Here is a 27652-nt window from a genome sequence, read left to right on the forward strand (position 1 = left end):
TGAGAGTAAAAACTAAGGAAGAACAAAGACTTGGGATGTTTGCCATGCCAGGAAAACCACAGGAAATGAATGGAGCCAGCCCAAGAGTATGGGCAGAGTAGCTACAAACTAGAAGAGCATAATGTCAGGCTTCATAAGCACATCGGAAGTCTGATCCCACACAGATATTCTGGATTGTGGGCATGAAGCTATGAAGTTTAGTGTTTATTCTGCTATACTTTAATCTTGTTTTGCTTTATCTTTCCTTGTATTCTACCATTTCTCTCCTTTTGGAACAGGGAATTTTAATCTGTTCTACTATATCTTAGATGTATGTAGATTTCTTTGTAACTTTATAGAATTGACAGCCAAGACTTTGCCTTGATCATTGAAGCAACTTTGAATATGAGCTTTGAACAGTTTTGGAACTGTAAAGACTGAGGAGGAGGTGAATGGAAAGCATTTAATAGTATGAGAGGATGAAATATATGGTTTAGGCAGATGTGTTTGGATATGAAGGTGATAATGGGTTGGCTTGTGATGATTAATTTTGACTGTCAGTTTGATTTAATTGCTAAAGGCTTAGAAGATGAGTAATACCGAGTGATGGGTGTGTTTGTTTCAATAGGTGATTAGATCATGAGCTATCTAACACCATGAATCATTTAAGCCCTCGATAAGTTTAATATCAGAATTGATTAGTAAATGGTGGCATGACTTCTTGCCTGGTTGGAGGCAATAAATCATGAGGGGATGTTTTGGGGATTATGTTTTTCACTGACCAATTTTTTTTTTTTTTTTATGGTTCTAGCCTGACTTTTGTGTGCTCTGAGATGCGAATATATTCAGTCACAGTGATGTTTTGTTCAAGGACCTTGAGCCAATTGCCATGAACTGAACCCCTGAGACTACAGGCTAAATGAATCATAAACTTTATACTGGCTAGTTTTGTGTCAATTTGACACAGCTGGAATTATCACAGAGAAAGGAGCTTCAGTTGGGGAAATGCCTCCTTGAGATCCAGCTATAAGGCATTTTCTCAATTAGTGATCAAGGTGGGAGGTCCATCTCTGGGCTGGTAGTCTTGGGTTCTATAAATGAGCAGGCTGAGCATGCCAGGAAAAGCAAGCCAGTAAAGAACANCCCTCCATGGACTCTGCATCAGCTCCTGCTCCCTGACCTGCTTGAGTTCCAGTCCTGACTTCTTCAGTGATGAACAGCAATGTGGAAATGTAAGCTGAATAAACCCTTTCCTCCCCAACTGCTTCTTGGTCATGATGTTTGTGCAGGAATAGAAACCCTGACTAAGACACACTTTAACATCATGGTCTCTGGTAATTTGGTCACATCTATGCAAAATCAGTTGATATACTTGTACATCTCAACTTAAAATCACCTTTGGTCTGGTTTCTTAGAAAAGCTATTCACTCTGTTATCATTTGGGCACACAACACTCTTCCCAGCCATCATGGCCTTAAGTCATTCTAACTATAAAAAATAATTAAATATACTAGAATGAAGAGCCAGGAGAAAGAAATATTGCTGGAGAATTTCATGAGTTCTGAAATTCAGCAAATCACTTTAAGTAAATTTGACACAAGAACATTGTGCTCAATGTTTGAATGCAGTCTCATGACCATCTAACAAGAGAGATGAACAGGGTAGTGAAATAAATCTTTATTTTATTTATTTATTTATTTATTTATTTATTTATTTATTTAGGTTTTTCAAGACAGGGTTTCTCTGTATAGCCCTGGCTGTCCTGGAACTCACTTTGTAGACCAGGCTGACCTTGAACTCAGAAATCTGCCCACCTCTGCCTCCCGAGTGTTGGGATTAAAGGCATGCGCCCTCACACCCGGTGTGAGATAAATCTTATATGAATGATTTCCAGTCTACTTTTACCCACAGAAATATATTGTTTACTCAGTTCCTCAGTTTAATATTTATCTGGAATGTTGTTATCTAAAGTCTTGTAAGGATCCATGATTCACAGAAAAATGATACCCAGACTCAAATACTATGAAAAGGCAAAGAGTCTTTTATTCTGCAGAAGTCCAGCATTTTGGGGTCTCCCATTACCAAGATGGAAAGACAACCAAGTGAACTTGCAGGCTCAATTTAAAGCACACTAAAGGAATTCAGGGGCAGATGACCTTATCTCCTTCTATCTCTTAGGGACATTCCAAAACCATTATTGGGAAATGGGGGCTGGGATCTGTCCTTGAGGAATTCCAGGCTTTATGCCCTTATCTATTTCTTAAGAACACTCCTGAACTATTACTGCAGCAAGAGGGTTGGAAAGTGTTGTTGACACATTGTCCTTGCTTCAGGCCTTGTGGAGGGGCAGATTCTGACTAGCTGCCTGAAGCCTGGGTTTTTAGGCCCACTCTCCTGAATTGCCAATTTGAAGCATATCATAGAGTCAGCCTATCTCATCAGACTTACAGTCCCAAACTTCACTTATTCGATCAGTTTCAGTATTCTAATTCGACTGCAGGGTTGCTGTTTATTTGTATTTGTTCCAATAATTATGACACTTGTTCTTTTATCTTTTAAATTTTTCTTTCCATTATGACAAGTAGGAAATCTAATACTCAGTTTTGTTTAAAGAACGTTAAAAGCAGACGATAAAATCAAGGTCTCCAGTCTTCTTTGTAAATGCCTTGAATGATGCTACCTGGCTTGGGGAGTCATATATGTAACTGAGAGATGAAGTGACATCAAGATTTATTCATCATTGCATCATCTTGCCTGTAAACTGCAAGCATTCTTTGTTTCTTTTATTTTTATAGCACAATTAGAAATAATTTATGCTTAGTGGAGTAATGATAAAATGATTACTAGGAAATGAAATAGTAAAATACATTCTAATAGGCAAAGTAAGATCACTGACTCTAACCCTGTATCTTAGATAATAAGGATCCAGAGAATCCATAGCACAGTTGCAAGATAATATGAATTAAGTAGTTTACTCTCTTTTCTCTTTTTATTATTTTAAAGAAATTGTTGTTTGAATAAATTTCTGGGTAAACAATTATTACTTTCATCTTTATTCCTGGGTTATTATAACTGCATTTTCTAATGAGGAGATTTGACAGGGAGAGGAGAAGATTAACTTTATCAGAATCCAATGTCCAGAAAAGAGCTTTTTCATAGACTGTGCATTTGCATTCAAATCAAAAGATCTCATTCTAAACCCTGATATTAAACTGTCTGTTTGAAATCCTCCATCAATTGCCTTTCAAGAAACATAACTTCCTTCTTTATTCAAATGATAAATCAGGAGCTCAGGGTTCCCTTCTTTCCATTCAAATGAGGCATTACATATCTGCATTTATCAGTGGCAGATAGAACCATATGGCATTAGTTGGGGAAAGCAATTGTTTATTTTTCTTTATTAGAAAAAGTACATGTGTACTGGAGACTTTCATTGAAGACTATGTATTTTAAGATTTGTTATTTAAATGAAAGAGATAGAATGTAATTTATTAGAGCAGCTATGCTCTATTGGCTTTTTGTGTAATGTATTGTAATGTATTGGCTTTAATGTGTAAACTGATGGACAGCAAGTGAGAAATATCTCTATCCAAATGGCCACTGTGGACCTATTGAAGTAAGAGACATTAGTAAATTGGATATCAAACTAAATGTAAGACCAAAGTGCATCCCAGGCACATTCAACATATAGAGGACACTCATGTTGGAGCAGAAATTAATTCTGAGACAACAATGGAAGAGATACCTTTTTCTTAATGCATAGCCTCCTACTGAAGAACATTGACACTTAAAGTAAAATTACAATAATACGAGAGTGGTTGATGTTTGAACAAATTTTATAGTCCTTAGTATTGAACACATAAAGTTAAGCCAATGAAGCATAGTTAAGAAAGTCATTTGTACTTATGCAAGGAACACTGAGGACAGTAAAGTATTTGATGAGAGGCTCAAAACATACACACAGATAGTGGAAGGTCAAAATATGTTGAAATGCAGCATGATCTTGGGAAAGGGGAATGACCTCTGGGAAGCTTAGAGCATGAGATATCTGGAAGAGGGACTATTGGGTTTGTTTTATCTGATTCTGTACCAATGTCTGTATCCCAAATGCTCTGCACCAGGTGATTATAGAAAACATGCAGATGACAAAAATGATAGATATTATTCCCTGATGGGACTCTAGGAACAGAATCTAATGGGTACTCAATCCAGACTTAGAAGGAAACTTGGTTACATTTAGAGTTCTTGCTCTGCCACACACAAAATAAAGGTTAGATGCCATGCTAAAATGTCACTTGTTTTACAGTAATCAGATGCATAATGCCATTATATGAAAATATTTAAGTGTGGTATATATTTGGGGCACTTCTGTGGTTCCATACTTCCCTCTCAGGGTTACAGATGCCTCTGTATAGTAGTCTGGAAACAGTTCTCTGAGGCAATCAGAGCTTGTTCATATACATTATTCAGGGTGGGTTTGTAGGCATATTCTTCATTCAAGAGTTACATTGATCCTAAACCTGATAAACAACTTTAGCAAAGTAATTGGATATAAAATTAACTCAAACAAATCAGTGGCCTTCCTCTACTCAAAGGAAAAACAGGCTGAGAAAGAAACTAAGGAAACAACACCCTTCATAATAGTCACAAATAATATGAAATACCTTGGTGTGATTCTAACTAAGCAAGTAAAAGATCTATATGACAAAAACTTCAAGTCTCTGAAGAAAGAAATCAAAGAAGATCTCAGAAGATGGAAAGATCTCCCATGCTCATGGATTGGCAGGATTAACATAGTAAAAATGGCCTCTTGTTCAAAGCTTCAAATTCAGTGCAATCCCCATCAAAATTCCAACTCAATTCTTCACTGAGTTAGAAAGGGCAATTTGCAAATTCATCTGGAAAAAAAAAACCTAGGATAGCAAAAACTATTCTCAACAATAAAAGAACCTCTGCTGGAATCACCATGCCTGACTTCAAGCTGCACTACACAGCAATTGTGATAAAACTTGCATAGTTTTATTACAGGTAGATCAGTGGAATAGAATTGAAGGCCCAGAAATGAACCCACACACCTATGGTCTTTAACAAAGAAGCTAAAACAATCCAGTGGAAAAAGACAGCATTTTTAACAAATGGTGCTGGTTCACCTGGTAGTTAGCATGTAGAAGAATGCAATTCCGTTCATTCTTATCTCCTTGTACAAAGTTCAAGTCCAAGTGGATCAAGGACCTCCACATAAAACCAGATACACTGAAACTAATAGAAAAGAAAGTGGGGAAGAACCTTTAGCACATGGGCACAGGGGAAAAAATTCCTGAATAGAACATCAATATCTTATGTCAATAGGACAAAATGACAACCAATAGATTGCAAAAAGATCTTTACCAATCTTACATCCAATAGAGGGCTAATATCCAATATNTANAAAGAACTCAAGAAGTTAGACTACAGAAAACCAAATAACCCTATTAAAATTGGGGTGCAGAGCTAAATGAAGAATACTCAACTGAAGAATATTGAATGGCTGAGAATCACCTAAAGAAATGTTCAGCTCTTTGGAATGGGACAGCAGAGGGACAGGAGGCAGATCTGATCCTCAGACCACTGAGCACCTTCCCTGCCAGAGGAGAGTTAGCCACCAGAGAGTCCTCTGACCCTGGAACTCAAGTGAGATCCTCATTTTCTATCCAGGGTCTCTCTGAGGCTGGTCTGCACAGGAGACCTTGTGGGCTGTAGAAGCAACAGAGCTTCTTGAGTAGGGACCCAGGCCTTTATCCTCAGCCAGGAGGCAGAGCTGATCCTCAGTCTTCTGGGCACCTTCCACACCAGAGGAGAGCTTGCCTACAGCAAGTGCCCAGACCCCTGGGACTCAGGTGTGATCTCCATTTTCTACCCAGGGTCTCTTTGAGGCAGGTCCATGCAGGAGAGCCTGCGGGACATAGAAGCAACAGAGATTCTTGGACAGGGTATTTTCAGGCCTTCATTCTCAGCCAGGAGGTGGAGCTGATCTTCAGTCCTCTGTGCACATTTTGTGCCAGGGGAGGGATTGCCTCCAGAGAGTGCTCTGACCCCCCAGAACTCAGGTGAGATTCAGTCTCCCAGGAGTGCTGACAGAGGCTAACAGTCTCAGAGAAGGAACAAGCTCCAGTTAGAGACAGCTAGAATATCTAAAAGCCAGAGATTACCAGATGGTGAAAGGCAAACATAAGAATCTTACTAACAGCAACTAAGACCACTCGGCATCATCAGAACCCAGTACTCCCACCAGAGCAAGTCCTGGATACCCTAACAGACCGGAAAAGCAAGATTCAGATATAAAATCATATCTCATGATGCTGGTGGGTGATTTTTAAGAAGGACATTAATAACTCCCTTAAACAAATACAGGAGAACACAGCTAAACAGGTGAAGGAATTGAACAAAACCATCTAAGATCTAAAAATGGAAGTAGAAACAATAAAGAAATCACAAAGGGAGACAACTCTGGAGATAGAAATCCTAAGAAAGAAATCAGGAGCCATAGATACAAGCATCAGGAGCAGAATACAAGAGATGGAAGAGAATATCTCTGGTGCATAAGATTCCATAGAATACATGGACACAACAACTAAAAAGAATGCAAAATGTGAAAAGATCCAGGAAATCCAGGATACAATGAGAAGACCAAACCTAAGAATAATAGATATAGATGAGAATGAATATTTTCAATTTAAAGGGCCAGTGAATATCTTCAACCAAATTATAGAAGGAAACTTCCCTAATCTAAAGAAAGAGATGCCCATGAACATACAAGAAACCTACAAAACTCCAAATAGACAAGACCAGAAAAGAAATTCCTCCTGACACATAACAATCAGGTCAGCAAGTACACTAAATAAAGATAGAGTATTAAAAGCAGCAAAGGAAAAGGGCCAAGTAACATATAAAGGCAGGCCTATTAGAAATACACCAGACTCCTCAACAGAGACTATGAAAGCCAGAAAATCCTGGANAGATGTTATACAGACCCTAAGGGAACACAAATGCCAGCCCAGGCTACTATACCCAGCAAAACTCTCAGTTACCATAGGTGGAGAAGCTGAGGTATTCTATGACAAAACCAAATTCATACAATATCTTTCCACGATTCCAGCCCTTCAAAGGATAATAAAAGGAAAAATCCAACCCAGGAAGGGTAACTATGCACTAGAAAAAGCAAGAAAGTAATCCTTCAACAAACATAAAAGAAGACAGCCACAAGAACAGAATCCGAGCTCTAACAACAAAAATAACAGGAAGCAACAATTACTTTTCCTTAAAATCTCTTAATATCAATGGACTCAATTCCCCAATAAAATGACATAGACTAACAGTCTAGCTACATAAACAGGACCCAACATTTTGCTGCATACAGGAAACCCAACTCAGGGACAAAGATAGATACTACCTCAGAGAAAAAGGCTGGAAAACAATTTTCCAAGGAAATGGTCTGAAGGAACAAATTGGAGTAGGCATTCTAACATCGAATAAAATCAACTTACAACCCAAAGTTATCAAAAAAAAGACAGGGAGGGGCACTTCATATTCATCAAATGTAAACTCTTCCAAAGTGAACTCTCAGTTTTGAATATCTATGCTCCAAAAACAAGGGCATCCACATTCATGAAAGAAAGTTTAGTAAAGCTTAAAGCACACATTGCAGTGCACACAATAATAATGGAAGATTTCATCACACCACTCTCATCACTGGACACATCCTAGAAACAGAAACTAAACAGAGACACAGTGAAACTAACAGAAGTTATGAAACAAATGAAGCAAATGGATGGATCTGGAGGATATCATCCTTAGTGAGATAGCCCAATAACCAAAGAACACACATGGAATGCACTCACCGATAAGTGGATATTAGCCCAGAAGCTCAGAATTATTAAGATACAATTCACAAACCATATGAAACTCAAGAAGAAGGAAGATCAAAGTGTGGATACTTTGTTCCTTCTTAGAAGAGGGAACAAAATAACCATGGGAGGCGTTACAAAGTATGGAGCAAAGACTGAAGGAAAGGCTATCCAGATATGGCCGCACCTGGGACTCCATCCCATGTATATTCACACTATTGTGGATGCCAATAAATACTTGCTGACAGGAGCCTGATATAGCTGTCTTCTGAGAGACTCTACTAGTGCCTGACTAATACAGAGGTAGATGCTCTCAGCCAACCATTGGACTAAGCACAGGTCTCCAGTGCAGGAAATAGTGAAAGGACCCAAAGAGCTGAAGGAGTATGCAAATGCCCCATAGTAGGAAAAACAACATGAACTAACCAGTAACCCTAGAGCTTCCAGGGACTAAGCCACCAACCAGAGTACATATAGAAGGACCATGGCTCCAGCTGCATATGCAGCAGAGGATGGCCTTGTGGGTCATCAATGAGAGGAGAGGCCCTTGTTCCTGTGAAGGCTCTATGCCCCAGTGTAAGGGAATGCCANGGCCAGGAAGCAAAAGTGGGTGGGTTGATGAGCAGGGGGAAGGGGAGTGGATAGGGAGTTTTTGCAGGGGAAATCAGGGAAGGGGATAACATTTTAAATGTAAATAAAGAAAATATCTAATAAAAATCATTAAAAAATCATATAAAAGTTGAAAAAATGGTTACATAGTTTTAACGAAGAGGGTAGGAATATCTAGGGTGGGCAAAGGTCATTGGCTAAAGGCTAAGGTACAGAGATGTCTCAACAGCATGGTCTGGCATTCAAGGAATATCTAGAGCTTGCTGAACAGGTTTCTTAGGAGAATAGAAGCCTCCCCAAGGCTAGATGACATTTTACAGGTAAAGGGAATGATGATGTTGATCTTCCTTACCCAGATCAGAGAAAGAGAAGCCCTTTCTGTTAAAGGAAGTCCCTCATGTTGCACCATGCTCATAAGGCTATCTGGATAATAATAGTCTTTGACCTTAATTAGCTAGGTCTAACAAGTAAGCTAGATGTTGTGAAAAAGAATCTTCATAGGAATCTTGAATATGCAGACTCACACTATAAGACTCTGAGGAGCCTTAGGTTACTGGAGATCCCAGAATGATCAATGTGGAGCAGGGGATCAATGGCAAAACAAGGGGAATTTATTGTTCCAATGTGTTGGGGTAGTCCTGCACCCGAAGGAGAGGTATCGTCTCCTAGCGACCCATTCGGGGAGCTTTTATAGTTTTCAGTGGTAGAATAGAGCAACAGCCACTAGGCACAATGTGATTGGCAGAACAGTGTGATTTTTAAACTGATTAGTCCTTGAGGTGGCAAGGACTTCCCTTGTCTGCAGGTGGCCAACAGTTGGTCAGCTCTGTGGAATGTGTTTATGTGCTCTGGGCCTCCCCCACCAGAATGTGGCCAATGGTTGCCCCCTCCAGCCACTCCCCACTGTGGCCTGTAATCCATGAACTTTCTCTTCCAGGAGGGGAGGGATCTGGTGGGATTTTCCAAATGTCCTGAACTGACTTCTTCAATACCAGGTACCAAATTGCTCATGCGAAGCTGTGGGGCTAAAATGACTGGTGCAATATAGGAAATATTGTCCCAAGCCAAACTCATCTTGAAAGTATAGCAACGGAGTTGAAATACTGTTTTTTGTTTGTTTGTTTGTTTGTTTGTTTGTTTTACTTTGTTTTGCTTTGTTTTTCAGCTTATGGGGGCTTAGCAACTCTATTTATAGCAGAAAAGGGTAGAGATGAAAGTATTGATTGAAATGTGGTATTTTGAATTTGGTCGGCTGTAAGGAATTTTCTTTCTGGCCAATGCTTTTGACTAGAGGTAAAAACCACAGGTTGGTATGACCATCTTTTTCATTTTTGTTGTAGTGAATGCTGTTATTTGCTCTACCTCAAGCACCCAATTCTTTCTCAATACATTTTTGCTAAATGAATGAGAAAACAGTGTAGCACATATAGCAATACTACAAATACTGCACCGTTTGGTCTATACCCCTGATAGCAATGAGGACATGGAGAAAGATAATATATGAGTCATCCATTTTAGACTATACAACCTCAGATCAACTTTTACTCATGTAAATTAATTATTTTAGGTAGGACTGATAGAAAACTCTACGGGTACATCCAGCTGAAATTGCTAGATGGGTAAGTGGATAAATCATTGATTGTTTTAACCTGTGTAATTTCAGCTGTGGATTACTAGATAGCAGTATAAAGCTGAATCACTCTGTATCATTCCCTGCCATATATTTCTAGTTTAGTTAATTACCTGTTACAAAATTAGTCCATTAATTAATTAATTAATTAATTTTATGGACTACAACTTGATTTCTTAAAAGAACGACTTGAGGGAAATATTATTCTCATTATCTCATTATGTATAAAGAACTAAGTTTAGAGAGATAAAGTAACTGGTCTAAATTGCAATGCCAACAGGAAACAGATGGCATGCACAGATTAGGTTAAATCAAGAAGAATTAGTACAAGGACTTCTTCCAAATGCGTGGAGAGGAAGTCTAAAATATGAGGTCTTGCTTCCATCCACAGGTCTTGAAAGCAAAGAAGAATAAACAACAACAAAAACAGTTACAACACATCCTCACACAGAGGGGTGTTGAGAGGATTGCCTGCTTGCTTAAATGTCAGTAATTGTTAGCTCAGTACTCAGAGGCAGGGGGGGTGTGGACAATAAATGATGGAGTCTTATTTTCTTTGTCTATTGATTTTTTGCTATGTTTTCATGTACATATTTATAAAAAAATCTTAAATTTCAAAAAATGTGCCTATGAATAGGATGCCTTTCTCATCTTTACAAAAATTCACCACCTTCTTGGAGAACTTGTTTAGAAGTACAAGCACATGCACAGTCTTCTAGGCACAGAGTTGGACTGAGAAATCAGGGTTTCTGAAGGAATGACAAGCATACAGCATGTGTTTAGCTACCTGGGTTTGGGTATCAGATGCTTACAATATTGGAACTGGTTTTTAACTCTTCTCACAGTCATGTTTTAGAAGAAGAAGTGCATAAAATGGTCTTATGGTTACTAATGTCCCTTGCACATTAGTTTGTTTTTTCGTCCCAGAGTGGTGCAGGAGTGAAGAGAATGTTTCTCAAGGAAAATAATCGTCTTTTTTTTTTTTTTACATGCGCTTGTATACACACACACACACACACACACACACACACAATACACACACATGCCAGCATGATTCTTATGATACTTTCATGCTGAGTGTCCTAAAAAGGACTGACCCTCCATGTTTGAGAGTATTTGATAACTGATAATTGATCTTGTTTTGAATAAGATGAGTGCCATTTCTTTCATTCTCATGAAAGAAGAAAAGAGATGCCATGAGATAAGGTTTTGAAACATCCAATATCCAACTCCACTCTAGATAGTTGATTTTTTTTTTTATAAAATTAAAACAGAAGCAGAGTGAATTTCTAGTAAAGAAGTTTGTCCTAATGGTACACAGAAAGACTCTGAATTTCTGGTTTGTAGTATGAACAGGTTGACTCAATGAGAAAATTGTTGTGTGAGGATCTAGTCCTACTGTCTCTGCTGAGTGGTATGCCAATATTATCGAAGCTGTCAATGATTCAACGTTCCCATCTATCACAATAGCAAAATTCTGCCACTTTAGTTTATCTCAGAGAACAGGAGCATGTTAAAGACACATATTTATATGCACTGAACAAATCCTTTTTTGTTGTTATTTACAATGTGTTTTCCTTTTCAACAAATTCAAACATTTGACACACACAGAGGGGGGAGAGAGAGAGAGAGAGAGAGAGAGAGAGAGAGAGCGCAAATGACTTGTTTATTTGAACAAACACGGTTACTTTTGATAGCTTTCACTTTGAACTCTGAACACTATGCTATGTGGAAAATTTGCACAAGCTGACCACAAAGATCCTTCACCTTGTTTATATTCCTCTGTGTTTTTTTTTTTTTTTCTAAAATGCAAAGAGTTGCATTGTGTGTAGTCCTGAGAGACCAGACCCAGAGCAAGTCATGTTTGATTCATAAAATACTGGGCTTGAATAATTATGAAGGGCAAGAGGAGCCTGGCCTGAGTTATACAATTTATAATGTACAAACCTCACTGCCTCTCCTTTTTTGCAGTGGGCTAAGAGCTTAGGTTAGAGGAAGTGGGTCAAAGAAGGAGTGAAGTGGAGTGACTTGTCAGTCTTCTGCCCTGAATGTGGGTGGCCATTAATATACAACTCACTGTTCACAGGGAGAGAAAAGCCACAAGGGAGTAAGACATAAAGGAAACAATGTCATCTACATGGGGGACTTCAATTGAGGGGATTCTTTATTTTGTAATATTTGCTTTTATTTTCTGTGTATTAGTTTGCCTCAGATGTCCATGCTCCAGGAGCAGAGATACCTTTAGGGGCTAGAGTTGTAGCCGGAGTTACAGATGGTTGTTTGCTGTCAAGTGTTTGCTGAAAATTATTCCTTGGTCCTTTGGAAGAGCAACCATTGCTATTAATGGCTGAGCCATCTCTCTATTTCTCATAGAAGGAAATCTTTTATTTATTTTATTTTATTTTATTTATTTATTTATTTTGGCTAAATGAGCTGCTTACATGGACTATGTAAGCCCCAAGTTGTACACTGATATAAACAGCAACACTTGCTTTATTCTCCAGTCACACACTGCGTATCTTATATTGTTGTTTAATGTTTTTGAAGTACCTTGCTCCCACCAAGGCTAATAATACACATATGCATGTTCAGGAGCTAGAGTCCTTATTCAACCAACAATTTTATGTCTTCTTCCCTTTTGTTGGCTTCTTTGTAATTTCAGAGTGAATTCTTCACTTTAGCTCTTGTTTGTGGATGTCATCTATAATCGTGGCTAATTTAATAGATTGGTACAATTCTGATGCCAGCTAGAAGGGGAATATGACACATTTTGACTGCTGAAACAGTGCTATGTTTTGTGAATGGTTTATACCCATTTACATTATAGAGAAAGCTCTTAAGAACATGTCTTAATGGTCTAGGCAGTTATAAAGTAGAAGCATGGACTTGATGTTTTAATCAACAGCATCTCAATCTTATGCAGTTTGAGAATCTGACACAAGTTTTTATCATATTTAGTGTGTGGTAAGGGTCTGTTTTCATCATCCTCTCTGCATTCATGAGCTCATCTGGAAGGGAGTACAGAGGTAGGAAATGTGCCCTCATTGAATATTTTATTAAGACACTAATTAACTTATAGAAGGTTCACTGTGTGTGTGTGTGTGTGTGTGTGTGTGTGTGTTGTATACAGAAATTATAATTTCAAAATTTATTGAATACAGGCAGAATTCAAATACTTAACCTATAACAGGATATAACTATCATATCTTAATTTTACTTCTTCAGTTGTCATTTATACATTTTACCTACAAGGTAACTTTACATGCTAAAGAACATACATGAATGTTATTTATTAAAACATAAAGCATTAGGTTTCATTACAGCATTTTTAAACAATTGCTTTTTGTTGTTTCTCTCTCCCAGTTCCTCAGTGTTGCTCTCCATGTCCCTGCACTCTTATACCGCTAAGAGCTTTTACATTGTAGGAATGTTTCATCCTTACCCTTCCTCACTATGGCTCATTCACTCCTCATGCTCTTCTATTGAGTTTTATAACCTACACCCAGTCTCAGAATTATTTCTATGTGCACAAACAGTAAATGCTAAGATCTGAGAATGAGATTAAGCATGATAATATTTGTCTTTTTTAGATTAATCATCTCATATACTTTGAATATCCATCTATTTTCTAACGGTTTCAGTTTTCCTTTCAGTTAAGTTTGATCACATTGTGTGTGTGTATGTGTGTGTGTCATATATATATATATATATATATATATATATATATATATATATATGACAGTCACTTCTTTTCAGTTCATCTGTTGATGGACATCTGAGACCATTTCCTTTCTTTGCTACTGTGAACAGAGCAGTAATACACATAATACATTATTTTCTCTAGTATCATATAGAGTTCTCAGTGTGCCCAGGAGTGTTGTAGCTTGGTCTCATTATAGTTATACTTTAATAATATTATTTCCTTGTGATTTTAATATTTTCTGGTTTTATAAACTCCGTACCATTTCACACCTACTAGCACACAGTCAGTTTCTTCATTCTTCACCTCTTCACCAGCCTGAGTTGTCATTTCTGCTCTTGATCTTAATCATCCTGACACGGGTTGAGGTAGAATTGCAGAATTATAATGATTTTAATGCACATTTTCCTGATGTCTAAGGATGTTGAACATGTTTTAAAAGTACTTACTTCCCAATTATGTTTCTTCTTTGGGAAACTGTTGGCTCAGCTCATTAGCCTTTTAGTGATTAACAGTTATTTTGTGTGTGTGTGTGTGTGTGTGTGTGTGTGTATGTGTGTGTGTGTGTGTAGTTTTGCAGTCCTTTCTGTCTTCTAGTACACTGTCTAAGGTATAGTTGGCAAAGATGTTTTCCATTCTGTCTATTAGCTATGTGGTAGTTTCCTTTGCCATATAGAGGCCAATTTCATGTATTTCAACAGGCTAATTCCTGTGCTACTTGAGTTCTGTTTAGAGAGTTCTTCCCTATGTACATAATTTGAAGTCTATTCTCTGTTTTCATTTAGCAGTCACAATGTTTCATGGTTTAAATTAAGGTCTTTATCCACTTCATGTGCAGCGTGGGAAGTCTGAATCTAATTCCATCTTCTGCAATTGAGTACTCAGTTTTGCCTTCCCCAATTACTGAGCAGGCTACTTTTTTTCTCTTATTTTGAAGCATTTCTGACAATGTATGAATCCTCCTACATTTGCAACTGTATTTAATAACTGTCAGTGTGTGGTATAATTTTACATCAGGTATTATGAAGCCTCCAGTGGTGCTGTTTCTGCTTATGAATGCTTTGGCCACATGGGCTATTTTCTATTTTCATATGACATTTTTGTCTTTTTCTATTTTGGTGAAGAATGCCATTGTAATACTGATGGAGGCTTAGATTGAATCTGTATGATAACTTTAGTAACATAACCATTCTTACCATACTAATTCCTGGATGGAATACTAATACTTCCATCCAGGAGCATGGGAGGTCTCTTAATCAATTGCATCCTTCTTTATATCTTTTTCAGTGCCTGAAATTTTTGGTTGTACATGTCTTTTACTTCCTGGGTGAGGTTTATTGCTAGGAATTTTGTTTCTCAGGGAGCTATTGTAAATGGGATTTTTTCCCCTAATTTCTTTCTCATCAAATTGTTACTGATGTATATGAAAGCTACTAATGTTTTGTTTGTTGATTTATTTTATCCTCTGATTTTACTGAAAGCATGTATTAAGTCTTAGAGTTTTCTGATGGACACTACTCTAGTATATCTTAATATAGTCTCATGTGATCTATCAGCTGAAAATTTTACTTCTTTTCCTATTATAGTTTGTCTTACGCATTTCTCTCACTTGATTGCTTTTGATAAAACTTAAAGCCTTATGATGAATGAGTAGCAATAGTCATCATCCTTGTTTCAGTCCAGATTTTACAGGACATGATCTTGCTCTTTCCCTGTTTAGTGTAATGGTCCTCTATGAGTTTGTTATGGAGAGAGTACTTACTGCTCTGAGGGATCATCTCTGCTCTGAGGGTTGTCTATGGGTTTGTTATGGAGGGAGGACTTACTGCTCTGAGGGATGCTCCATTCATTTTCAGATTTTCTGGGACTCGTATGATGAAGCCATGTTTAACTTTGTCAAAAGCTTTTTCTCATTTTATGGAAATGATCATGACATTTCTGTCCTTACGTTTATTTATATACAGTAAATTGCATTTGCTAATTGGTATATACTGAACCAACATTGCATCTCTGGACTGAAACCCACTTGGTCATGATGTTAAATTATTAAATTTCCCAGTGTTCCTGAGTAAGAAATATGATTACAAGTGCCTGAAGCCTGGAAATGAATGCTAATTCTTTTCACCAAGGACTTCTCTTTGAAGAAATTCACTCTGAAGGAATAAGTTCAAGCAAAGCAAAGATCTTCATAATGTGTTTTTGAATTTGGTTTGTAAATTTTTTTCATTAATTTATTTCTTTATTCACTTGGAATCCTGATTGCAGCCCCCCCTTATTCTCCAAGGTCCACCCTCAGGATCCTCTCCCCTATTACTCTCTCACCTTCTCCTAAGGGAAGGGGAAGCCCCCACCCTCTTGGGTTCCTGCGTGTCATGGGATACCAAGTCCCCAGCTCTCCCCCCTGAGGCCTGACCAGTCAGTTCAGCAAGGAGAAGGGAATCCAAAGACAGGCAACATAATTACAGACATCCCCAGCTCCAATTGTTAGGGGACCCACATGAAGACCAAGCTGTACATCTGCTGCAAATGTATAGAAGGCCTAAGTCCAGCCCCTGCGTGCACGTTTGTTGATGGTTCAGTGTCTGGGAACCCCTGTTGGTCCAGTTAGTTGACTTGGTTTCTTGTGGTGCTCTTGTCTCACTCTTGTATGTGATTCCCCAAACTTGGCCTGATGTTTGGCTGTGGGTCTCAACCTCTGTTTCTAACTGCTGCTGGATGAAGCCTCTAAGAAGACAGTTATGCTAGGTTCCTGTCTGAAAGCATAGCAAAGTATAATTAATAGTGTTAGCAGTTGGGTCTTAAGTTGGGCCAGTCATTGGTTGGCTTTTCCCTTAATCTATGCTACATATTTATCCCTGCACATCCTGAAGGGAGGAAAAGTTTTCGGTCTAAGATTTTGTGGGCGTGTTGATGTCCTCCTCCCTCTCTGGCTACAGGAGGTGACCACTCCAGTCTCCTTATCTGACATTGTTAGGTGTCTCAGGAGGTACCCCATTTTTAATTGGGTTATAGTTTATAGTGTCTAATATCTTGAGTTATTTATATATTTTGGATATTAGTCCTCTGTCCAATGTGGGGTTGGTGAAGATCTTTTCTCATTCTGTATGCTATCATTCTGTTCAATTCATGATGAAGTTTGCCTTACAGAAGATCTTCAGTTTCAAGCATTCCCATTTATTTATTTATCATTTAATTGCCTGAGCTATTGGTGTTCTTTTCAGGAAGTTGTCTTCTGTGCTAATGTGTTAAAGGCAGTTCCTTACTTTCCCTTCTACTAGATTGAGTGTATCCAAGTTTGTATTGAGGTCTTTGATCCAGTTAGACTTGAGTTTTGTGCAGGACTGAAAAATACATCTATTTGCATGCTTCTACGTGCACATATGCAGATCAGCACCATTTGTTAAAGATACTTAGGTACTTCTTTTATTATTGTTTGTCAAAAATACAATGTCCATAGTTTGTGGGTGTATTTCTGGGTCCTCAATCCAATCCTGTTGATGAACCTGTCTTGTTTTTATGCCAATACTGTGCAGTTTACTATTCCTCTGTAGTACATCTTGAAATAGTGGAGAAGCTGTTTTATTGTACAGTATTGCTTTAGCTATCCTAGCTTTTTCTTTTTCTATATGAAGTTGAGAATTGCTCTTTGCAGGTCTATAAAGAGTTATGTTTGAATTTTGATGAAAATTGCATTGAATCTGTGGATTGTTTTTGATGAGGTTGGCCACTTTTTGCTGTTAATGAACATGAAAATCTTTTAATCTTCTGATATCTTCCTTATTTTCTTTCTTCAGAGACTTAAAGTTTTTGTTATATAAGTCTGTCAGTTTTGTAGTTAGAGTTACTCCAAGATATTTTATATTATTTATGTCAGTTTTAAAGGGTGTTGTTTCCTTTATTTCTTTTTTGTTTGTTTGTTTGTTTGTTTGTTTGTTTTTTGTTTTTGTTTGTTTGTTTTGTTTTTTGAGACAGGGTTTCTCTGTGTAGTCCTGGCTGTCCTGGAACTCACTCTGTAGACCACGCCCTTTATTTCTTTCTTGATCCATATATCATTTGTATAAAGAAGGGCTGCTGATTATTTGAATTGATTTTGTATCCAAAACTTTGCGGAAAGTGTTTATCAGCTATAGAAGTTCTCTGGTAGAATTTTTGGGGTCACTTATGTGTATTTTCATATCATCTGTAAATAGCAATACTTTGAACTCTTCCTTTACAATTTACATATTCTTGAACTCCATTAGTAGTCTCATTGCTTTAGCCAAAAGTTCAAGTACTATGTAGAATAGTTAAGAAAAAAGCGGGCACCCTTGCTTTGTACCTGATTTTAATGGAATTACTTCAAGTTTCTCCCCATTTAATTTGATATTGGCTATTGTCTTGTTATATGTTGCCTTTATTATGATTAGGTAAGAACCTTGTATCCATGATCTCTCTAAGACCTTTAACAAGAGTGTTGCTTGATTTAACATGACCATTTTTTTTTCAGCAACTAATGTGGTGATCTTCTTTTTTTCCCTTCCAGTTTGTATACATGATGGTTGAGAGTGATGGATTTTTGTGTATTACACTATCCCTGCATGCCTGGGTTAAAGTCTACTTGAGCCTGGTCAATGATATTTTTAATGTGTTCCTGGATTCTGTTTGTAGATATTTTATTGTGTATTTTTGCATTAATGTTCATGAAGAAAATTTGGTCTGAAATTCTCTTTCTTTGTTGAGTCTTTGAGTGGTTTATGTATTAGGATGACTGTGGATTCATAGAATGAGCTTGGCAATGTTCCTTCTCTTTCTACTTTGTGGAATAGTTTGAGGAGTATTGGTATTAGCTCATCGTTGAAAATCTGGAGGAATTCTGGCATAAAACCATCTTGCTCCTGGGCATTTTCTTCTTGTTGCAATACTTTTAGTATTTTCTTAGTGGTTATTGAACTATTTAAATTGTTTACTTGTGATTGATTTAATTTTGTAACTGGTATCTGTCAAGAAAATCATCCATTTTATTTAGATTTTCCAATTTTGTAGAAAACAGGCTTTTGAAGTAAGTCTCAATAATTTTTTATATTTCTTCAGTATCTGTTGTTCCCTTTTTATTTCTGATTTTATTGATTTGGATACCATCTCTCTTTCTTTTATTTGTCGGATGTTTGTTTGGTTAGTTTTTGGCTATGTGTTTGTTTATCTTGCTCATTTTCTCAAAGTATCAGCTTTTGTTTCAATCATTCTTTGTATTGATATCTTTTTTTCTAATTTATTGATTTTGGCACTGTGTTTTATTATTTCTTGTCATCTTCTTGTCTTTGCTTCTTTTTATTTTCCAGCTTTCAAGTTTTTAAGTTGCTAGTATGAGATCTTTCCTGCGTGTTTATGAAGGCTCTTAGTACTATGAACTTGCCTCTTATCCTGCTTTCATTACCTTCCATAAGTTTTGATATGTTGTGCCTTTGTTTTCATTGAAATTTTGAATGTCTTTAATTTCTTTCCTCATGTCTTCACTGATCCAATAGTCACTGAGTAGAGATTTGTTCAGTTTCAGTGCGTTTGTAGGCTTTTTTAATTGTTGAATTCCAGTTTAATCTATGGTGGTCTGATAAGATATAAGGGGTTATTTCAATTTTGTTGTGTATATTGACACCAGTGGGGTTCAGCAGAATTGCATGTGTTCCCCTGACCTTTATTGTGTGGTAAAGGCTCTCCCTGCCATCCTGAGGAACTTTGCAGGACCCCAGGAGTGCCCAGCTTTCCCAAGGAAGCCTGCAGGACCCATAGAACATGAATCTTAGTCCCTACCCCCAGCAATCCCCTGCAAGTCAGGTCCACCTGGAGCAAAGCCAAGCATAGTAAGTTGCTAGTGCTCCCCTGACATCTATAGTCTGGCCCACGAGTCACTCTGCCATCCTGAGGAGCGTTTTTGGGCTCCAGGAACATCCAACTGATACCCCTCCCCATCCAATCCCCTACCTGCAGAGTCCAACTGGAGTCCAACCAGCAGAGGTTAACATCATTCTGTTCCCTGAGATCTATTGTCAGGCTCTGCTCCTCCCTTACAAGTCCTGCTGGTATCAAGAACATCCAGCCAATACTAGGAACAACCACACGGATAAAGGGCACCACAGGAACAAAGTCAACAAGGGCCAGGGCAATATGACATCACCAGAGCCCAGCGACCTTCCTACAGCAAGCCCTGGATATTGTAACACGGCTGAACCACAAGAAGATGAACTTAAATCTAACCTTATAAAGATGATAGAGGCCTTTAAAATGGAAATAAATAAAACAATCCAAGAATAGAAAATGGAAATAGAATCAATAAAGAAAACACGATAATAATATAATGTTGCTTGTGACCTGAACCGAGACCCTTGATGGCAGGGGTAAGAAGGCACAGAACAATGTTCTGATTTCTTCAAGCATGTCTCCTATGCCTGAGATCCTCTCTTCCATCTCTTGTGTTTGCATTTATGTTTACTAGGGAAATTAGTCTTGTTTTGTTTTTACATGTATCTTAACCTTAATATTCATGAGAAAGTATAATGTACTTCCTTGAGATATCGCAGTAAACTAGTTCCTACAAAATGAAATTCCCATAGACTATATACATTTGGGAAATTGTATTTTGTTTCTTATGTGAAAAATTATAGAAGGATGTAGTAAGTAATAAGGACACCAATCTGCCCCACTTCTACCTATTGGCACTAAATGCATGTGTGGATGCATGGACATGTGTTCAATTCCCCTAGAAATAACTCAAAGATCATTTTCAAAAATGTGCTAATTTTGATGAAAGTAAGGAATATAGATCATACATGTCTCTACGCTTAGAGGCAATGGTTGGACTTTGTGTTCAATTGCGAATGTTCTTCATCCATCTCTGTGCCTTACACAATATCCTTCACTAATTTATCTACTCTTTAGTCAGTATCAGCTATGAGAGATAATGAATTTTCAAGAGATTTTCATTGTTTTGAATGAAATAAAATGAAATTAATTAACATAATTAGTTAAAAAACTGTTGCATTCATCATTTCTCCAGCCATCATGGAATAATCCCTTTTCATTTCATCAATTAAGAAATATTTGTTGATTGCTACTTAAATATCAAGACTATGTAAAATATTTAAGAAGAGACATGAGAAAGAAAAAATATCTGAACAGTTTATGTGCAAATATTGTTATTGCTCATTGATTTATATATATGTAAATATTTATATATATAGATATATATAAATATATTATATATAATATATATGTCTGTCTTTCACATAATGAACAATATATGAATTCAACATTTTCATCTTTTTCTGCTTTATTTGTTTTTATTTGATATTGTTTTTTTTACTGTAGGAGGAACTTCGCCAAGCAAGCCCAGCTGCAAGTATGTGCCACTGATAATTCTTCCTGGAACCAACCTATAATCTGCAGAGGGGGCAGGTATTAAAGGTTTGCCCAGTTCCTGTAATAAACCAGTCTTCTTTTGCCACTTGCCTGACTCCTGGGTCTGTGCCCTTAACTCGATGTCTTCTTACCCCTGCCCCTTGGTCAGGATCGCAAGCAACATTATATTCTTATTCGTTTTAGATACCTGATTATATCCTAAAGTAAGAGATAGAAAGAGTATAGAAAGAGTGTGAATTTGGGTAGGTGAGGAAATGAGGAATAGGGGAAAATCTTTTTAGGGCAGGAGAACAAACCATAATCAGAATACATTGCATTTGAAAATCTTAAAATTTTAATTAAAAAGGAAAGACAAATGTTTCAATATTTTCCTGTGCAAAGTCTAGATTAAAAAATATATATGGAGAATTTGCTAATAGAAGGAGACTAATAGAAATGGGAAAGATATAGAAAAGAATGTGATGAGCGGGTAATATGAGCATGATATATAAAACAACAAATTATAGCAATTATTTATTTTGTAAAATAGTGCATGTTTATAGTTATTAAGTACTGTTTATGCATTTGCAATATTATCTTCTTTGGCAACTGATTTTCTTCTCCACTTTAAAATATCTACAAAAACGTATGTCACTTTAAAGGGAGCCTTTGAATAGCATCAAGGAAAAATAAGTGCTAAATGCAAAGTGTGTTGTGGAAATTCATCTATGACAAGCTCCTTGAGACTGAAAATGTTTCACACCAGGAAGACACATAAATTTCTTTCTGAACACTAGCATGGTACAAAACATATGTTTGGTGTTGGCTAGACTGCATTTTGAAAGATTTGCCATTTTTTTCATCTTTCAACCAGTTCTGTCTTGAATGTAACTAGTGATTTCTATATGCTTTTACAGTACATTGATTTTTATAAATATTCATAACTTAATTTGAAGATACAGTTTTTCAGAGGCATAGTTGCTGAAAAATACTGTATTCAGAGATCAATGTATTCAATGACATTATGCATTAAAAATTAGTAAGAGGAGAATTTCACTCACTGAACTCTCTTAATGTAATGCATTTTTCATAATTGTGGAAAACATTGTTTCAGTAGATTGCTCAGTGGGTGGATGGAGAAGGCACAAGAAAGTCTACCTTACTGTGTTTTGAAAGCTCAGCTTAAGCCAAACAGATGATGGGGAAAGAACAACTAATGTTGGAGGGAAAAAATAAACTCTTTTAGAATCACTTCATGTTCTTAGAGTGCATAGATACTACTAACCTCTAGAAGTCTAGACACTTACTGGCTTATTTTGTGTGTCTAATGTTTACCACTTATTAGAGCATATGCTGGTTGTTTTGCTACAATGATGACTTTTTCTTCCAATATATATTTGTTTAAATTACATGTCATAATCTGAAGGAAACAAGAATGTAAAAAAACAATGAAGATGCCATTATAGGAAAAAGTAGAGCTTGCCAGAGTTTTTGAGTTATCAGCCACTAAAAACTTGGAGATCTTCATCAGACTTTGTTAACATTCACAACCTTGTTTTTACAAAATCACAATATGTGGTTAATTCCACTCCTTATTGTGTGTTACCAAGGATACTTTATTTTTGTGCTAAACTAGGGCATTTATGGTAGTGGCAGGCTGCTGCCCACCTCCAGGTAATTAGTTCTAGCTTCGTATTCAATACTCTTTTTTAAGATAGATTAATTTTCAAACAAAATAATTGCAATATGAATAGCCTATGCTCATTTTCAAAACTCAGGCTGTGTTTCTGTTCTTCACATTTTCTTTATCTTCTTTTTTACAGCCTTTCTACTATTTGATACACATGTTACAGTCTGGATCCCAAAATGTCCAGGTTCTTGGCTTTTTTTCTCAAGAAAATGAAGCATTGCACACAAAGAGTAAAGGATTTTACCAAGAGTAATGTGAAAATACAAGGGGTAGTATATACCAGGGCGAGGGCACACAGAATCATTGAGTTCAGTCCTCCTTTTATAGGGTATAGGAGGAGGAATTGGTTGCTAAGGGTATGGTATGAGTAGTTTTCTGCGTTTTAGACAGTCTTACATTATGTAAGTTTTCTTCATAGCACAGATCCTTTTGGTATAAAATGATACAGCAGGACTTTTTTTTTTTTTCCTCTAAGAGTTCATTTTAAGAACACAGTTTGATTTACTTTGCATGAACTTCAAACAAGTTCATACTTTATTAGTCCAATGCCTGTATTTTCTGAACAGGTTCTAGGGTGTATTTGGCAAACAAAGGGTGTTATAAAGAGTTCATGGAGAACCACAGGTAGAAGTGACTGGTTGCTTTCTTTGACGAGGCTGTGGGAATATCAGTGCAGGTTATAATGCCAAAGGTTGATAAGGACTTTATTGTAAAAGGTTTGTGTGTGTGTGTGTGTGTGTGTGTGTGTGTGTGTGTATGTGTGTGTGTATGTGTGTGTGTGTGTGTGTGTACAAAACAATCAAGGTCCTGAGTTGCCAAGCTGTCCCTATACTTTACTGCCTTCCACACACCTATAATTAGTCTAGTGTTTTTGCGTATCATGTGTCAGCATAGATTTAAGTATTTTAGGCAATTTGACCATCTCTTTACAGTTCAAAATAAGTTATACAAAATAGAGAAGTAAATGAATGTGTCTATCATATGATAAACCTATTTTTAAATAGATACTGTTTTTCATGTTAAGATGTAGTTACATCATGTATCTTCTTCCCTTTCTTCTCTCCAGCATCTTCTTTGTACCCCTTCCTTCACTCCCTTTAAATTCATGGTCTCTTTTTTTATTGTTATCATTATATTTTTTTAAATGAATAACTAGCTACATATACACCTGTTGTGTCTGCTTAATGTTGCTTGCATGATTCTAAATGGCTGACCACTTTGAATTATGTAACAAGTTAGTAGGCTCATTCATCCAGAATACTATGTGTTCTCCTCTCAGATAGAAGTCCTTAGTTGCCTGTAGTTCTTAGTACAGAGATGTGGCTATGTGAGATTGCTCCCTTCTACATCACTATGTCTACTGGTGTTTCTGTTTTTTAGGACCTGTTTGGGGAACCATATTGCTGAACAATCATGGATATAGCTTTCCTGTCATTTTCTAGGAGACAAGATCTCACAGTAGACTTTCTGGTCTTCTGGTTCTTATAATGACCTTTCTGGTACCACTTCCGCAGTGTTCATTAAGTATAAGGCACAGGTACAGGACTGCAGATGTTTCCATGGGGACTGAGCACCCTCCAATCATTTGTTCTCTGCATTTTAACCAGTTATTGTTTTCTGTAATGTCTCTTATTTACTTCAAAGAGAAGTCTTTCACATGAGGCAAGAGAGCTACAGTTATCCATGTGTATAAGGAGTATTTATATTGCAGTTAGGAATTATGATAGTTTATCAAGTGTCATTAGTAGGTTTTCTAGAATCTATAACATCACTAGCTTCAGTTATTTGGGTAGGTTTCTAATATCAAGCATGATTTTCCTCCTATTGTGTGGACTTTAAGTCAAAGGTTAGCATGAAGAAAGAGAGCCACTATTATACATTTGGGCTATCTAGTCATACTGATCATTTTTGTGGTTTAGAGGCTGAATGCCAGCCCCTCCCTTGGCATGTTGCATAGCAAGTCTCCATGAAAATTTGTCACCAGGGAAGCTTTTAGGTCAGATACAGTTTGAACCCTCCACATCTTATGTTGGAAGCTCTTTGTGTCTTCAGCAATATGGACTTACTTTTGACCTCTTGGAAGCAACCAAGGGCAACAATATTTATTTTGATATTTATTTATTTAGCCTATAATATTTAAAGTCCTTTAGATCTCTCTGATGGAATACTCAACGATGGGATTCCCAGGCCTAATACTTTGATAAAATGTTTTTGCCTATCTAAGAAAACAATCAAGTAAAGAGACAATCAAGTAAAGAGAGAACCATTTCAGTAGGATAAAATATTTTCTACATATACACTTGATAGAAAGTTAGTAACTGGAATATGTAAAGGAAAATAAGTAACCCTATTAGAAAGTGGGTGCTGGATATTAACAAAGGGTTCTCAAACAAAGGAATAAAATTGCATAAGAATAGTAACAAAATGTTCATCATCAGTCTTCCATGCTTGCTGAGCTCTCTGGGCCAAGCCAAGCTGTCCTGAGCAGCCTTTTATCTCAGGAACCTCCATCCTTCTGCCACCTCTACTCCCTCTTTTATCACACCTGAGATTCCTGAACCATACCAGTAAGCTTCCCTTCCCACATCCATCTTCCCTGCTTTCTGAGGCCTCTGGGCCAGGCCAAGTAGATCTAAGCAACATGCTATCTAAGCCAAACCTCCATTCTTCAGCAACTTCTCCGTCACCTTCATCAGAACTGAGGCTCCTGAACTATGCAGACCTACAGACATGGAACTGTACAGCCAAAGGATACATATCAGAGGCCTTCCACACCAGGACCATCAAGATTCACTCCCATCCCAATACCCACTACAACAAGAACATCTAGGGACCCAAACCATTGAGATGGCTAATGGTCCTCTAAAGAATGCAATTAACAAGAGCCAGGGTAATATGACACCTCCAAAGCACAGATGCATCACTACAGAAAGCCCTGAATATCTTAATACAACAAACAAACAAACAAACAAACAAAATGACTTTAAGTCCAATCTTGTACAGATGATAGAGTGCTTTAAAGAGGAAATGAATAAATCTCTTTAAAAAATACAGGAAAATATAATAACACCCTTTAGAGGTCTTTAAGAGGAACAAGTAAATCCCTTAAAGACATACAGGGAAATACAATTAAACAGGTAGAGGAAATAAATAAGCTGTGTAAGACCTGACATGATAATTGAAGCAGTAAAGAAAACAAAACTGTGGAATTACTATCAGAAACCTAGGAAAGTGAACAGGAACAAAAGATGCAAGCGTTACCAGTAGAATATAGGAGGTAGAAGAGAGAATCTCAGGTATAGAAATTACAATAGAAGAAATTGATACATCAATTGAAGAAAATACTAAATCTGAAATTCCAAACACAAAATATCCAGGAATTCTGGGATAACATGAAAAGACCTAACCTAAGGATCAGAAATAGGAGAAGATAAGAAGTTCAACAATATCATAGAAGATAGCATTCCAAAATTAAAGAAAGAGATGTTTTTATAAACATATAAAAAGCTTATAGAAGACCAATTAGACTAGACCAGAAAAGAAAATCCCCTTGCCATCTAATAATCAAGACATAGAATCTGCAAAGCAAAGAAAGAATATTAAAAGTAGCAAGGGGAAAAGTTCAGGTAACATACAAAGGCAGACCTAGCACAATTACACCTACCTTCTCAGCAGAGATTCTAAAAGATAGAAGGTCCTGCAAAGATATTTTGAAATCTCTAAAAAATACAGATGACAACCTAGACTACTATATCCAACAAAACTCTTAATCATGATAGATAGAGAAAATACCATATTTCAAGACAAATTCAAATTCGAACAGTATCTATCCACAAATCCAGCTGTACAGAAAATACTAGAAGGAAAACTCCAATTGTGAAGGGTAACTACATCTAAGAAAACATAGGGTATAAGTAATTCCATCCAGCAAAAACTAGGAAAACACACACATATACACACACTAACACCATGTACATAGAAATAACAGGAAATAAAAACCACTAGTCATTAGTCTCTCTCAACATCAATGGACTCAATTCCCAAGGAAAAGATGCAAGCTAAAACAATGATTGCAAACACAGGATCCATCATTCTGATGAATACAAGGAACACACCTCAGACATAAGGATAGACATTACCTCAAAGTAAAGGGGTAAAAGTCTTCTAAGCAAATGGACCCAAGGAGCAAGCTGGAGTAGCCATTCTAATATCAAGTAAAATAGACGTCCAACAAAATTAATCAAAAGAGATAGGGAAGGACATTTCATATTCATAAAAGGAAACATCTACCAAGATGATATTTTGATTCGACACATACATACCCCAAACACAAGGGTACCTACATTCATAAAAGAAACTTTGCTAAAACTTAACTTGCACATTGAACCCTATACATGAATAGTGGGAAACTTCAACAACCCAGTCTCACTAATTGTCAGGTTACCAGATGAAAACTAAACAGAGAAATACTGAAACAAAAAGGCATTATGAATCAAATGGAACTAACAGACATCTATTGAGTATTTCACTCAAATACAAAAGGATATATCTTCTACTCAGTACCACATGGATCCTTCCCCCAAATTAAAATTACAGTCTGTCACTAAGCAAGCCTTAACAGATTCTCAAGAAAATTGAAATAATGCCCTGTATCTTATCAAACCATCATAGATTAAAGCTGGGTTTCAGCAAAAATGGAAACAACAGAAAGACTAAACATTCATGGAAACTGAACAACTTTCTTTCATTCTTTCTTTGTCCTCCCTCCCTCCCTCCCTCCCTCCCTCCCT

This window comes from Mus pahari, chromosome 3, assembly GCF_900095145.1.
Source record: "Mus pahari chromosome 3, PAHARI_EIJ_v1.1, whole genome shotgun sequence".
Lineage (NCBI taxonomy): Eukaryota > Metazoa > Chordata > Mammalia > Rodentia > Muridae > Mus > Mus pahari.